Below are 15,574 nucleotides of genomic sequence, written 5' to 3'. Positions count from 1 at the left end.
TCCTGGAGACCCGGGAACGAGTCCCACGTTGGGCTCCTTGCATGGAGCCTGCTTCTCCCTCTGCCTGTGTCTCTGCCTCTCTCTCTATGTCTCTCATGAACTAATAAATAAAACCTTAAAAAAATAAAAAAGCTGGTTTTGAATTTTCCCGTTTAGCTTTTAGGACTAGGTTTGATAAGTTGTGAGTGTCCATAAATCAATGTGCGCCAAATAGACTATACAGTTTAGAATTGACTCTGGGATGAGTTTAAATAGAAACAAAGAATAATTTTTTCCAACCATAATTTGTGGGAAATAAAGGCATGTTTTCCTCATGGGTTTCTATGGACTCTGATGAAGGTGCTTTGCTCACAGAATGCTAAGGAATAATTTGAACATATTTAGCAAACTGTCCTTTTTACATAACCCTAGATTCTAGGAAATGTGACTAGAAGCTTCACTGTGATAAGCAGCTGAAAATCACAGGATGCTCTATCACTGTTTCCTACGCTCCCTCTGGTAAAGTCATGGTCATTCTTAGAGTAATGTGAAAGTAGCAATAATAAAGTTGAAATTTTTTATCTTAGTTGACCCATGGGCCAATTTCTCATTTGGTTCAGAACATATGGGGAAGATAGAATATGATTAAATACGGCCCTCCTCACTAAACCTCAATTGTTCACTTTACTTGGATAGCACATCTTTTTTTTTTTAAAAAAAGATTTTATTTATTTATTTGAGAGAGAGAGTGAGTGTGTAAGAGAGAGATCATGAGCAGGGGAGAGGGGTAGAGGGAGAGGGAGAGGCAGGCTCCTGGCTGAGCAGAGAGTCTGACATAGGACTTGATCCCAGGACCCTGGGATCACAACCTGAGCCAAAGGCAGACACTTAACTGACTAAGCCACCCAGGTGCCTGCACATCTTTTTATTTTTTATTTTTAAGATCTATTTATTTTAGAGAGACTGTGTCTGCAGGGGAGAAGGGCAGAGGGAGAAGGAGATAGAATCTTAAGCAGACTGCTCTGAGCACGGAGCCTGACACAGGGCTCAATCTCACAATCCCGAGATCACCACCTGAGCCCAAACCAAGAGTCAGTTGCTTAACGGACTGTACCACCCAGGCACCCCAGGATAGCACATATCTTTTAAAACTTATCAAAAGCAAAAAAAAAAAAAAAAAAAAAAAACTTATCAAAAGCATCACGTCTATCTGAGGGCTTCCCTGCCCCCACCCACATATCCTCTCTTTGAGTTCAAGTCTCCTTCCTGTTCTTCCTTTCTAGGAGAGTGTTGCCCACAATATATTGAAATTATCGGTTTCCTCACTAGGTGGTTAGCCTCAGGAGGGACATTTCTGAATCTCGAATACCTAGCACAGTACCAACCACTTAGCGGATGCTTTATACATGTCTGTGAAAATAATTCAGTATTCACTCTCACTGGCTCAGTCATGTTCTGGTTTTGCTTGGTAGTTTCCATTTGATTTCCATCTTTCTATGATAGCAAGAAAGGAAACACACTGCTTTATAGTTAAATGCAAATTTTCATCCTGATATATCTTTATGTAGGACCTCTGCTGGATGGCTGGGTGGCTCAGCGGTTTAGCGCCTGCCTTCAGCCCAGGGTATGATCCTGGAGACCAGGGATCGAGTCCCATGTTGGGCTCCCTGCATGGAGCCTGCTTCTCTCCTTTGCCTCTCCCTGTGTGTGTGTCTCTCATGAATAAATAAATAAAATCTAAAAAAAAAAAAAAAAGGACCTCTGCTGAAGTAATAGAATTCTAGCTTATAAGAGAGAAAAGCAACAGAATTGAACATATGAATATAATTTTTAAACAGTCTATACTCCTTACCAGAGCTAAGATTCTGGTAGTTTACAGTCAACTTCTTTCTTCAGCTCATTTCTGGACTTGAGAAAATACCAGGTTCATTTTATTTTATTTTTCTTTGCATGATTTGTGCATCCAGCAGAGTAGATGTTTATTCTATTTTCTTCATTGACCGTCTTGAAAGATGCAAGGCATACAAGGCAACCAAAGATCTCTGGTAAATAGCACCAATTATAATCTCAAATAATTTTTTTCTTTTCTCTCTCTTTTTATTTTTTATTTTATTTTTTAAAAGATTTTATTTATTCATTCATGAGAGACACACACACACACATAGAGGCAGAGACACAGGCAGAGAGAGAAGCAGGCTCCATGCAGGGAGCCTGATGTGGGACTCGATCCCGGGTCTCCAGGATCACACCCTGGCTGAAGGCAGGCGCTAAACCACTGAGCCACCCAGGGATCCCCCTCTCTCTTTTTTAAAAAAGATTTTATTTATTTATTTGAGAGAGAGAGCATGTGTGCGAGCATGAGCGGGTTGAGGGGCAGAGAGAGAAGCAGGGAGCCCTATGCAGGGCTCCATCCTAGGACTTCAGGATCATGACCTGAGCTGAAGGTAGACGCTTAACCAACTGAGCCACCCAGGGGTCCCTACCAGGTTCATTTTAGTTGAGATTGTAAGAACTCTCCCTAATTCGTGCCCATTTAGGACAACTGCTCTGAAGGCTTGGTTTGGGATGGTCAGAGATAATCAGTAGATCATGGAACATATAAAAACTTAAAACCCACTTAGTAGTGGAGGAATCTCTAGGGAGGCCTGTCCTCCAGGATAGCTGAAACTGACACAGGACCAGAGGACATGTGACTGCCAACTGAGCACTGCCAACTGAGTTTTAAAAATGTGGCTACTCCTAACTTGGGAGCCTATGAAATTCCTGATACCCGTGCTGTATCCTGGATCCATGGAGTCAGAGATCTCTGTGGGCACAGCCCCTGCATCTTCATGTGACTACAGTGTATAGCCAAGTTTGAGAATTCCTTCTGTAAAGAGAGATACTGTAGGCATTTGCAGAATAATGAAAATCTTTTGTTTTTAAAGATTTTATTTATTTATTCGAGAGAGAGAGAGAGAGAGAGAGAGAGAGACAAACACACAGGCAGAGGGAGAAGTAAGCCCCATGCAGGGAGCCCGACCTGGGACTCGAGCCCGGGTCTCCAGGATCATACCCTGGACTGAAGGCGGCGCTAAACCGCTGAGCCACCCGGGCTGGCCGGATTTGTTTATTTACTGCCTATTAATTCTTCACTAAAATGATTCCAGAGAGGCAAGCAGATAATTGTACAGATACAGAGATAATACATTTTATTAGGAAAACTTAAAATTCAGGGTGCCTGGCTGGCTCAGTCAGTAGACCATGTGACTCTTGATCTTGGGGTTATGAGTTAAGCCCCACATTAGGCGTAGAGATTGCTTAACAAAAAAAAAATTAAAAAGAAAACTTAAGATACACGTTTGCCCTCTTTATGCTTTAGGAAACAGCTTTTTTTTTTTTTTTCTTAGAGTTCTCTCCTTCTGGAAATCTAAGTAGACTTGTAGGACTGCAGGACCCATCCTCTTAAAGACAATTGCTGTCAAAACCAGTAACAGGGGATCCCTGGGTGGCGCAGCGGTTTGGCGCCTGCCTTTGGCCCAGGGCGCGATCCTGGAGACCCGGGATCGAATCCCACATCGGGCTCCCGGTGCATGGAGCCTGCTTCTCCCTCTGCCTGTGTCTTTGCCTCTCTCTCTCTCTCTCTCTCTGTGACTATCATAAATAAATAAAAAAAAAAAATTAAAAAAAACAAAACAAAACCAGTAACAGTAACCCTCTGTTGCTGTAAATCATCTTAATGTCTTAATGCTTCCTTTGCTTTGGGATGTGGGCAGGAAAATACCTTCCTGGTCATTAGTTCAGGTTATCAATTCGTTAGCCTGGTTTTGCTTCTCTTTTTCTTGAAAGTGACAGTGAAGTTTTATTATTCTGCTTCTACAGCGATGTAAAAGAGTTGTTGCAGGAGGCAACTGCTCTCAGACCCTTCTCTTTCATCCTTATAATGCACACTATTGCAATTCAGGCCAGAGCTGTGGTATTTACATAGAGTGTTTGTGTGGGGGGTGGAAATAAGATGCAGTGGACATTGTCTGCAGTGTGAACAGGGCGGTACCACCAATGTGCTCACTGTAGCAGGCTCACACATTAATTAAGACATCACATGCCACAGCACTGTCAGTTCAGCTCAGGCCACAGATCTCCTAATTCTTCGAGAATATAGGGTAAGCATGGAGAGGCATGGTTTTGCATTAGGGGCAAGAACTTTAAATCCAGGCAAATCTGGATTCTGATAATATTTACAGTCAATACTTTTATAGGGCTTTTCATATGCCAGGCATTGCTATAAGTGCTTTCGGTACTAACTTACTTGAACCTTACTTACAGCCTCCCCATAAGGTCCGTGTTATTAGGATCCCTTCCTTACAGAGGCCGTCTGAAGCACGGAGAGCTAAAAGAACTTGCTGAAGTTCACACAGGTAGTGTGCTGTAGAATTCAGGATTTAAACCCAGAAAGCTTGGCTTCTGATTCTGTGCTTTTATCCTTTACTAAACACTTCCACATACTAGGCATGTAGCCTTGCTTGGGTAAGTTATTGAATCTCACTAAGTCTCATTTTCTCTTTTTTTTTAAAAAAATATTTTATTTATTTATGAGAGGAACAGAGAGAGAGAAAGAGAGAGAGGCAGAGACACAGGCAGAGGGGGAAGCAGGTTCCCTGCAGGGAGCCCGACTGGGGACTCAATCCCAGGTCTCCAGGATCAGGCCCCTGGCTGAAGGCGGCACTAAACCGCTGAGCCACCTGGGCTGCCCTCATTTTCTCATTCTTATAGTACTTACAGAATTGGGGGAGGAATGCCAGCACAATGCCTAGCATGGATTTCTCTCTGTGGATGCCCTTCTTCACCACCAGGCAGGTTACTGTTGGCTCATAGAATTTTCTATGCTGTGGGCCATGGGGGAGGACTTGGGTATTTATTTAATGATTAGTGAAGAGAGAGAGCAGAGCTTTATATTTAGTTTTTCTTGTCTCCTACTTAAGAGTATAAGATAATAGGTGTAAGTCTTGGGCCCAAACAGCCCACATTCTCACAGGCCATGCTTAGAAAGTAACGATTTCAGAAGATGACTGATTTCAGCCACTTTTGTCCTGAGTGAAACCAATTTCACTCCCATTTGGATGTGCTGTTGAGGTAAAAAAAATTCCCCCAAAGGAGTTCATGATGACTATTATAGGAATTTATAGATTACATATTGGGCACTTTTCTAAAAGCACTTTTCTGAAAGCAGGAATCTACCCAAACTATGGTAGTTGGAGTAGAGATGAAAGAATTGCTTTCTTTTGCTATTTACAAACCGTTCATGTATTATGACTCCATTTATATGAAATGTCCAGTGTAAGTGAATCCAGCAAGACGTAAAGTAGATAAGTGGTTGCCAGAGCCTGGGGAAAGGGTGGGAGTGACTGCTAGTGGGTGTGTGGTTTTCTTTTGGGCTAACGAAAATGTTGTGGAATTAGGTAATGGGGACGATTCCACAACTCTCTGAATATGCTAAAACCCACTACTTGTATATTTTCACATGGGTGAATTTTACAGTATGTAAATATCCCAAAAATGCTGTTGAAGAACAAAACTGTTGGGGGCACCTGGCGGGCTCAGTGAATAGAGCAAATGACTCTCCTTCTTAGGATCCTGAGTTTGAGCCCTACCCTGTGCGTGGAGCCTACTTAAAAAACAAACAAAACAAAACTGCTCATCTGAATGTTGTTGTCTTTGTCCCTTTATCTGTGCCATCAGTGGTGCCCAGAGGGAGGAAGGCACATGCCAGGTGGATATTTTACAGGTGACTGCTGCTCATTTTAGTAGTGATGGATGGATATTACCCCAGGCAGCATGCTAGGATGTAGGACTATTATGAGATTTATCAGGTCGAATAACTATGAGAGGCTGTTTGGGGTGAACAATTCTCTATAGGAATCCTGAACCAAATCCCTATCCTATTGCTACTCTAAGCAGGGGTCTAATCACTCAGAGCCATTGTGAAAGTGACTAGATATGCCAAACCTCTGGATATACTATGATTTACATAATGCATAGCACACAGCAGGCAACAAATCTTTGATGAATGAGTAAATGAGTCACTGAGACTCCCCATGGATCCTCTGGAGTGAAGTAAACTTTCTGAACCCAAACAGTGCTTTTTAATTTTTTTTTACACCCTGGACAACTGCTCAGTAACCCAAAATATGTTGATGCAACATTTTTATGACATTCAAAAGCAATGAATTGTGTTAATATTAAAAATTTAAAAAGCTATTAGAATACAAAAGTAATGCCCTTCCTCACCCCCTCCTCACCACACAGTCATCACTTTGTTTTTTAAATTAAAGGGGTGGGGTGGAGTGGGGGGCGGGGGGAAGGAGGGGGATGGTTTAATGCTGTTAATTTTTTCTCTAGAACAATAGTGACACCCTGTGGCGAATTCTTGTAACCAGACTATATTAAACCCAGTGGGTATAGATTCCTTGCTTGAAGGCAAAAAGTACTATTAATCAAATTAATCAGACTTCAGATTAAATGAGAATTTATTGAGTGCCTCCTCTACACAGGAGCTATGGTAGTGCTTTCATAGATGTTATTTCTTTATATTATTTCATATGTATCCCAGACGGCCAGGTGCTAAACTAATTATAAAGCAGCAATGGCATCCAGAACACCTAAAATTGTATGCAAAATGTGAGTATGTGTGTTTCTAGAGAAATGAGCCCTTAGCTTCCACAACACTTGACACTGCACCTTAGAGCATGTTTCTATCAATGCCGTTGTGATAACCTTTGGACCAGCTTCATCAATCTCTTATTCTCTGGAAGTTGTCATGTCTTCTGGCAAGACATGTTTTCCCTAGGTTTAAAAAAAAAAAAAAACCTTAAAAAATAAGCTTCCAAGAAAAGAGGAAAGAAAGGCAAAGAAAACAAAAAGAAGAACAGAGTTAGATAGCATTACAACATTGCATAGTGGAATGAGTATTGGAATTTATCAGTCCCAAATCCATTAGTTTTGCTCACATGAGCTTAGTCAAGTTCACCTTTGAGGTTTGGTTTCCTCATTTGCAAAATGGAGGTAATAATATCAGAGAATTATTGTAAGAATCAATAGATGGTGATGAGTTTTTAGATACAACCAAAAGAATAATCCATGAAACAAAAAAAGTGGTAAGTTGGACTTTATTTAAATCTAAGACCTCTGCTCTGCAAAACAGACTGTTAAGAGAGTCTGTTTGTTTTAAAACAGACTGTTAAAAGACAAACCATGGACTGAAAGAAAATATTTACCGAGGGGTGCCTGGGTGGCTCAGTCAGTTAAGCATCTGTCTTTGGCTCAGGTCATGATCTTCCAGTCCTGGGATCAAGAGCCCTACATCAGGTTCTTTGCTTAGTGGGGAGTCTGTTTCTCCCTCTGCCTCTCTCTCTCACTCTCTCTGCCTCTTAAAAAAAATAAAATCTAGAAAAAAAAAAAAAGAAAAGAAAAGAAAAAAAAATTTGCCGAACTCCTGTCCAATAAAGGACTTGTATCAAAACTAGACAGAGAACCCACTGAGAAAACTTATGCTTGTAGAGTTGGAAGTGCTAATGTAATATATAAACATAAATTTTTATTTATAGCATGTATTTTCTTATTATAAAGTAGTATTCAATCATTATAGAAAATATAAAAATGAGAGAAAAAGACAAAGAAAAAAATGCAACTCATCCCATGTCTCAGAAATAAAAACCGTTAACATTTTGATGTACTTCTTTGTTTTTGTTTTTGTTTTTTTTTTTGTTTTTTTGCTAAATATACATAACTCTACACATATGGTGTCATTAGTTTACTGATGCTTAAAGTTATCTTATTTTCTTCATCTCAGAAGTCTGGATTTCTACCAAGAGAAGGAGGACCCCTTTTCAACACTGAGGAGTAGAATTTCAAATCTTGGTCCTTAGAAGGACATGAGCCAAGTCCTGGAGTTATGGTCAGGGTTGGGAAGATAAGGCAAAAAGCCCTCCTCTGGACTGTGCTTGCTGCCTCTGGTGCCTCATCTTGTTTGTGTTTGGGTGTGTGCACACGTATGAGTGAGCATGTGTGAGCAGCCACACACACAGGGAAAGAAAGGAAGAGGACTGAGAGTCTAGCGCTCTGGCTAAGTGATTGTACTCCTGGCCGCCCAGTAGCCAGAGTGGCCTTGTGAAGCTGCTGCTCAGGGCTTTTCCCTTATCTTGGGAACATTTTAATTTTATATTTATATTATGATAACATAGATACAGAAAAGTATGGGGATCATAAGTATACAACTAGGATTTTCAATCTGAATACACCTAGATCAAGAAACCTTACCAGAACCCCAGAACCCCCAACTATGCTCCCTTCCAGTGATTACCTACCACAATGAGTGATCTTCTCATACTATAGATTATTTTTGTCTGCCAAACAGACTTTTAATTCTATAATGGACTTGCAAAGGGAACAGCTGTACCCTCAGGAACACCCCAAAAAGAGTCAAAAAGACTTTAGTAAATAATTCAGAATGAGAGTTCTACTAAGAGGATGAGGCCAGGTAGGCCTGCGGACTCTGATGTGGGAAGGCATCATTACAGCCTTGGACTTGGGCACACAACTTGGCTCTCTTGGAATCATTGGAGTGCCACACGATGTCTAATTGAAGTCTTATCTAAGTCATGCCTGGATCTACTGTTTTAAATCTTGTACTTCCAACCTCAGATATATCAATAGTGATCACTTGGCTTGATTCATGTCCTGCTGGATGAAACTTATCTCCATAGCCTTCCCCTTGTCCCAATTCCTGTCAGCCTGATGACTGCTGAACCTGCCTTGATGCTGCCCATGATAACCTTAACTAGGCACTCTTGCTCCTTACTTACTGCCAGACTTTTGGAATGTTTAGACTGAGATAATTCTTGCTGAGAAGACTAGAGAGTAAAATATAAAGAGTGAGATTCAAATAATTGAGACGAACGGGAAAGAATAGGGGTATTTCTTTTTGCCCTTTGGTAAATTTTAAGACCTGGAAATTTCCAGTTTCCTTTTCTAGACTAGAGCAATGACAAGGTCAGGGAAGTCAAAAACAATCTCAAACCTCATTTTAGTTCATTTTTGGGAAGATACAATAACTCATCAAGCATTAATAGAGCAGAATCAAATATTCCCTATACATTCTTATTAGAAGTTATCCATTCTTTGCACAAGTTTGATTTTTTCACATGTTCCTCTGCATATCTTTACTGTTGCAGGTTGGAAATCATTAAAACAGCCCCTCGAAGGCTGTTCTGGGACCATCAGTTTTAGGATGAATCCGAAGGGATTTTGGGAGCACTCTGTACCTAATGTACAATCCAATGAATTGTAGAGACTTGGAGATACACTCAGCAGGGGTGGGGGATGATTTATAACAACCTTTATAATTTAGAATACAGGAGATGGAGTTTGAAGAGACTCGAGAGGTTAAAGAGATCAGTCTCCTACTCAGTGAAGTAAGTAATCCCTTTGAGGATAACCTTGACAGATGGTTATTTAACATCTGCTTAAACATGTCCAATGATTTCCAACGATGAGAAGCTCACTGCTTCTCTAGGCAGGTCATTGTACTTATTCATGACTTGAATTATCAGAAAGCTTTTCTTTATAGTAATCTGAGGTCTGCCTTCTTGTGACTATTTCCCAGGGAGCCAATTCTTTCGTGAGGAGTGATACAAAATAAGACTTAGTAAACAATTGAGCAATTTTTCTAATAGAGTAAGAGAATTGCCGTGTCATTCCTTCTCTTTTCCAGGCTAAATATCTTCTTTCCACCATTCTCTATTCATTCTGGTCTCCTTCCTCTAGATAGTTGATTTTATCAATGTCTAAAGAGAATAGAAAACTGTAAGTGTGGTCTGATCAGTATAAGATCCAATACTTTCTTTGATTTGGATTTAATTCTTCCATTAATGCAGCCTAAGACGGTTTTGCTTTTGCTGTTTATGGGGGTTTTCTTAGTAATCAAATCACACTTTTGGCATGTATTGAGCTGTGGCCAACAAAAACTGTCCTATCTTACTTTAAAAATGTTTATAAACAGTTAACATACACTTAAATTATCATTTTTTTAGTGGACAGTTCTATGAGTCTTAATACTTGTATATATTTGTGTAACCACAACCACACTCAGGATATAGAATAGTTTCATCATCTGCCTGAAGTTCCCTCCTATTCTATCTTTGTATCACACCCTCCTCTGACTCCTAGGCCCTGGAAACTACTAGTCTTCTTCCATCATATAGTTTTATTTTTTCAAGAATGTTACATAAATGGAATCATTCTATATGTAACTTTTTGAGATTAGATTTTTTTCACTCCATTTAGTGCCTTTTTGATTTATTTAAGTTGTTGCATGTATCAATAGTGCATTCTTTTCTATTGCCAAGTAGTAGTCTATTGTAAAGGTACACCAAATTTGCTTATTCATTCACCAATTTAAGGACATTTGATTTTCTCTAATTTTTGGCAGTTTTGTTAGAGCTACTGTAACCTCCCATGTGTCAATTTTTTTGTGAACATGGACTTCTTTCTCCTAAATATTTTGGAGTAGAATTATCAGATACATCTAATTTTATTAAAAAAAACTCCCAAATGACTTTACAGAGTAGCTGTGCCATTTTGCATTTCTATCAGCAGTATTTGAGAGTTACAGTTGTTCTGCATACTTGTCAGCACCTGGTATTGTCAATTATTTTTCATTTTTACCATTTTAATAGGTGTTGGGTAATATTTCATCCTGGTTTTATTTGCATTTCCCTGCTGACTGAAATTGGTGTTAGACTACACCAATTTGCCTTCTGAATATCCTCTTCAGTGAAAGTTTTTTTCAAGTTTTTTTTTCTCATCTTTTAGTTGAGTTGCTGTCTCATTATTGAGTTTTGAGAATTAAAAAAAAATACATATATATGCTGAATACAAGTCCTCTATCAGACATATGATTTGCAAATAACTTGTCTCAGTCTCTAGCTTGTCTTTCATTATCTTAGCAGTATCATTTATAGAGTAAAAGCTTTTAATTTGGATTAAGTACAAATTTTTCTTTTATAGATTGTGTCTTTGGTGTCATGTCCCAAAACTTTGCCTAATCCCAGGCCATGAATCTTTTTATATTTCTTCTTCTAACCATTATATAGTTTTACACTTTACATTTATATTTATAACTCATTTTGAGCTAATTTTTGTGTATGGTACAGGTATGGGTTGAGGTTTTTTTCCCCATACGGATGCCCAATTGTTCCAACATCATTTGTTTAAAAAAACTACCCTATCTTCATTGAAATGCCTTTGCATCAAGGTAAAAATTAATGTATTGTGATTTTATTTCTAGGTTCTTTTCTTTTCCATTGCTTTGTATCTATTTCTCCACTAATAATATACTCTTGGTCATTGCAGCTTTGTAGTAAATCTTAAAATAGAGTAGTGTGATTGCTCCAACTTTTTTTTTTTCAAATTTATTGTGGCTGCTCTAGTCTCTTTGCTTTTCCATATAAATATATGAATTAGATTGCCTATATTGCCAAGAATATCGCTGAGATTATGATTGCAATTCCATTAAACCTATAGATCAAATGACATCTTTACTTTGTTGAGTCTTCCAGTCCTTGATCATAATATGTCTCTTCATTTATTCACATCTATTTTAAAATCAGTGTTTTGAGGTTTATGGTATACAGTTCCTGTAAAAGTTTCCTTAGATGTATACCTTGATATTTCATTTTTTGGAGCTATTTTAAGTGGTATTGTGTTTTAAATTTTGGTATCCAATTGCTTATTGCTGCCGTATGAAAATATGATCGGTGTTTGTGTTGGCTGTGTAGCCTTCAATCTTGTTAAATACATTTATTAGCTCTAGGAAGTTTTAAAAGTAGATTTCTTGGCTTTTCTACACATTGTGAAACTGTTCTAATCTGTATGCATTTTATTTTATTTTTTGCTTTATTTCTTACTTTATTTCACTTTATTTCTTTGGAATTCTAGTAATATTGAGTTGGAGTCTTGAGAGTAGACATCTTTGTCAAGTTCCTGGCCTTAGAAGGAAAGCATTCACTGTTTCATGTAAGTATATGTTAGCTGTAGGTTTTTTTTTTGAGAATGCCTTTTCTCAATACATTGAGAAAGATCTCATCTATTCCTAGTTTGCTGAAGATTTTTTTAATTTAATTTTTTAAAAGATTTATTGAGAGAGGCAGAGGGAGAAGCAGGCTCTCTACCGGGAGCCTGATATGGGACTTGATCCCAGGACTCTGGGATCACCATCTGAGCCACAGATGCTCAACCACTGAGTCACCCAGGTGCCCCACATTGATTAATTTTTAAGACGTTGAATGAGGTTTCTTTTTCCACCTAGTCATGGTGTATTTTTTATATTACTGGATTAGATTTGGTGATATTTTGTTGAGGATTTTTGCATCTTTGTTCATGAAGGATGTTAGTCTATAGTTTTCTTGTACTGTCTTTGGTTTTGTCATCAAGGTCATGCTAACTTCATAAAATTAGTTGAGAAGTGTTCCCTCCTCTTCTATTTTCTGGACGAGACTGTGTAGAATTTGTGTAATATCTTTTTTTTTAAGATTTTATTTATTTATTCATGACAGACACAGGGAGAGAGAGAGAGAGGCGAGACACAGGCAGAGGGAGAAGCAGGCTCCACCCGGGAGCCCGATGTGGGACTCGATCCAGGGACCCCAGGATCAGGCCCTGGGCCAAAGGCAGCACTAAACCACTGAGCCACCCAGGGATCCGATGTAATATCTTTTTTAAATGTTTGGCCGAATTCTCCAGTGAAACCATCTGGACCTGGAAATCTCTTTTCAGAAGATTTTGACTATAGATTCAACTCTTTCATTAGTTATAAGGCAATTTGGGTTATTTAAGGCAATTTTCATGAATTTTGATATTTTGAAGTTAAAAATTAAAAAAATTATTTTTTATTATTTTATTTTACTCTGCAAGTTTTTTTTTTAATATTTTATTTATTTATTCATGAGAGACACACAGAGAGAGACAGAGACGTAGGCTGAGGGAGAAGCAGGCTCCCTGCAGGAGCCGGATGTGGGACTCAATCCTGGAACTCTGGGATCACACCCTGAGCCAAAGGTAGACACTCAACTACTGAGCCACCCAGGTGCCCTGGACATACATTTAACCACAGGGGTCTGTGCAAGTGGCATCATGGAATCTGTAGACTTAGCTGAGTCACAGCTTCCAGAGTGCTATTCCCTGTATCCCTAACATAGCTGTTTCACCAGTCTTGCTGATTTCTTTGTTGGCTTCTTTCTCTTTTTCTTCTCCTTTGTTGGTTTTTGCTTTTTCTCTTTCTCTGTTGGCTCCTTTCTCTTCTGCTTGTCCACTGTCAGCTCCTTTCTCTCTTCCATGGTTGCCTTCTTTCTCTTCTTTGTCATGAACACTGGTGTAAACTGCTTTGTTATAGCCTTCCCGGTTCTGAGCAATTTCAATAGCAAGAAATTGTATCCTGGGGCAAAGATGGTATTTTCCTCATTGTAGCCCTGAGAACAGTCCAGTCGCAGCAAAGTACCACAGTTGAAGTCTTTTACAACCCCGTCAAACTTCAAGCAGAATGGTCTCCACTTCTCTTTAGTGGACTCTAATTTGAGTTCTTCTGGATCCAACACATTTATCCTGAGTTTCTCAAAAGTTTTCCGAAACTCAGAATAGATTTGGTCATCCACTTTGGTGAGTTTCAGGAACTGTGGGTCAACTGATGAAATCAGCTTGTAGTAGACTTCAGCATGCTGCATTGCTTTCATGGCCCAAGCCATCTTGATATCAGGATCATTGCCATAAGACTCGGCTGGGAGAGAAAGAGCATGTGCCACAGACACCAGTTCCCCAGGAACCGGCTCAGCAGTTCCCCTAGTTGTCTCCATGTTGAAGCCTACAAAGCCAGCACCCGTTTCCTGGAAATGACTAATTTGCATGCAGTGTATGTAGCCCGTTGGAAAAGTGCAAATTTTTATTTAAATTCCAGTTAGTTAACATACAATGTAATATTAGTTTCAGTGTAGAACTTAGTGATTCATCACTTCCATCCAACATCCAGTGCTCATCACAAGTGTCCTCTTTAATACCCATCACCTATTTAACACATTCCTCTGCCCACCTCCCCTCCTCTAACCCTCCCTCAGTTTTTCTTCTATAGTTAAGAGTCTGTTTTCTGGTTTGCCTCTCTCCTCCCCTCCATGTTCATCTATTTTGTTTCTTAAATTCCACATATGAGTGAGATCAAATGGTATTTGTCCTCTGACTGACTTATTTTGCTTAGCATAATACTCCCTAGCTCTATCCACATCATTCAAGATTTCATTCTTCTTTATGGCTGAGTGATATTTCATTGTATACATATACCACTTCTTCTTTATCCACTTATCTGTGGATGGACATTTGGTCTCTTTCCATAATTTAGCTATTATTGATAATGCTGCTATAAACATGGGGGTGCATGTATACTTTTGAATCAGTATTTTAGTATCCTTTGGGTAAAAACCTAGTAGTACAATTGCTGAATTGTAGGGGAGCTCTATTTTTAACTTTTTTTTTTGGGGGGGGGGGGAGAAAAAAGAAACATCCAAAATTTATTCTCCAACAAGACAGACAGCATCAGCAGGTAAAAACTACAGGGGTTTCTCCACAGATTATACATTCACACGGGCATGATTTGCTTAACAGGGAGAAAGGCTCTGGCGTGTTCTCTGTAACAATATCCACTTCACAGTGTAAACAGGTACTAGCATTGTGTTCTCAACTTACAATTCCAGAAGGAAAGGCACAACGTGGCAAAAAAATTTTTGGATCCTAAAGTCAGGTGCAATAACACAGACCAACTTTTGTTAACAGTCTTGATCTACTTTTCCACAAAGAAGGAGATTCTCCACTTGGAAATTAAGGTCTTTCTTTCTCCTTCCTTGTTCAACCATCAGAGCATGTTTCATCATTACATATACAAAAAAAGGGGGGGGGGGTGAGAGTTAAAAGAAAAAAAGAATCATGAAAGTATCGTCAACGTCCAGCTGCTCCCACCACATGTCAACTCAGGTTTAAGACAGGGTGTCAGAACACTTCAGCGGTCATAAAATAGGAAAATAGACACTATGGCTACAAAAATAAAAAATAAATGAGGTAGATAAATTAAAGCTTTCACACCCATGACTTGCCTGTTCGAACATCATAGCCTTCATGCAATACTCAAGAACAATCTTCATACTAACTTGGCATAAGCTGCACCAAGGACATTTTTTTGTACAAAGTAGTATGTGAACCTGTAAGAAATATGCCCTTTCTGTGAGTTTCTTCAAGAAGGAAAACCCAGGTCTTTGATCGAGTAGGCACTGGCGAACCAAATTAAGTCACCTGAGGGTCCCTGCTTAGGTGCCTAGCCCTCCTGGTAGCTCAGGAAGGAGGCATCTGGAAAGTGTAGGGAGTACATTGGCACTCTTGGGGCTCCGAATGAACTCTATTTAAATAAGCAGCAACACACATTGACTCCCTAAGGACTAAACCAGTCCATTTGAGGGTATCCTACCTAAGGTCCCAAGGTTGAAGGAATTTTGTAATTCTACAACCTTAAAGAAAAAAAAAAAGT

General features: G+C 39.3%; 1 pseudogene; it reads right to left on the bottom strand.

Annotated features, from left to right (window-relative positions):
* Window positions 1-13,170: 13,170 nt before the first annotated feature.
* LOC608978 lies at window positions 13,171-13,894 on the bottom strand (annotated as a pseudogene).
* Window positions 13,895-15,574: the final 1,680 nt, after the last annotated feature.

This window comes from Canis lupus, chromosome 36 (assembly GCF_011100685.1).
Source record: "Canis lupus familiaris isolate Mischka breed German Shepherd chromosome 36, alternate assembly UU_Cfam_GSD_1.0, whole genome shotgun sequence".
NCBI classification, from domain to species: Eukaryota; Metazoa; Chordata; class Mammalia; order Carnivora; family Canidae; genus Canis; species Canis lupus.
Note: the sequence above shows the minus strand (reverse complement) of the source record. Positions and strands in the feature narration are given on the sequence as shown.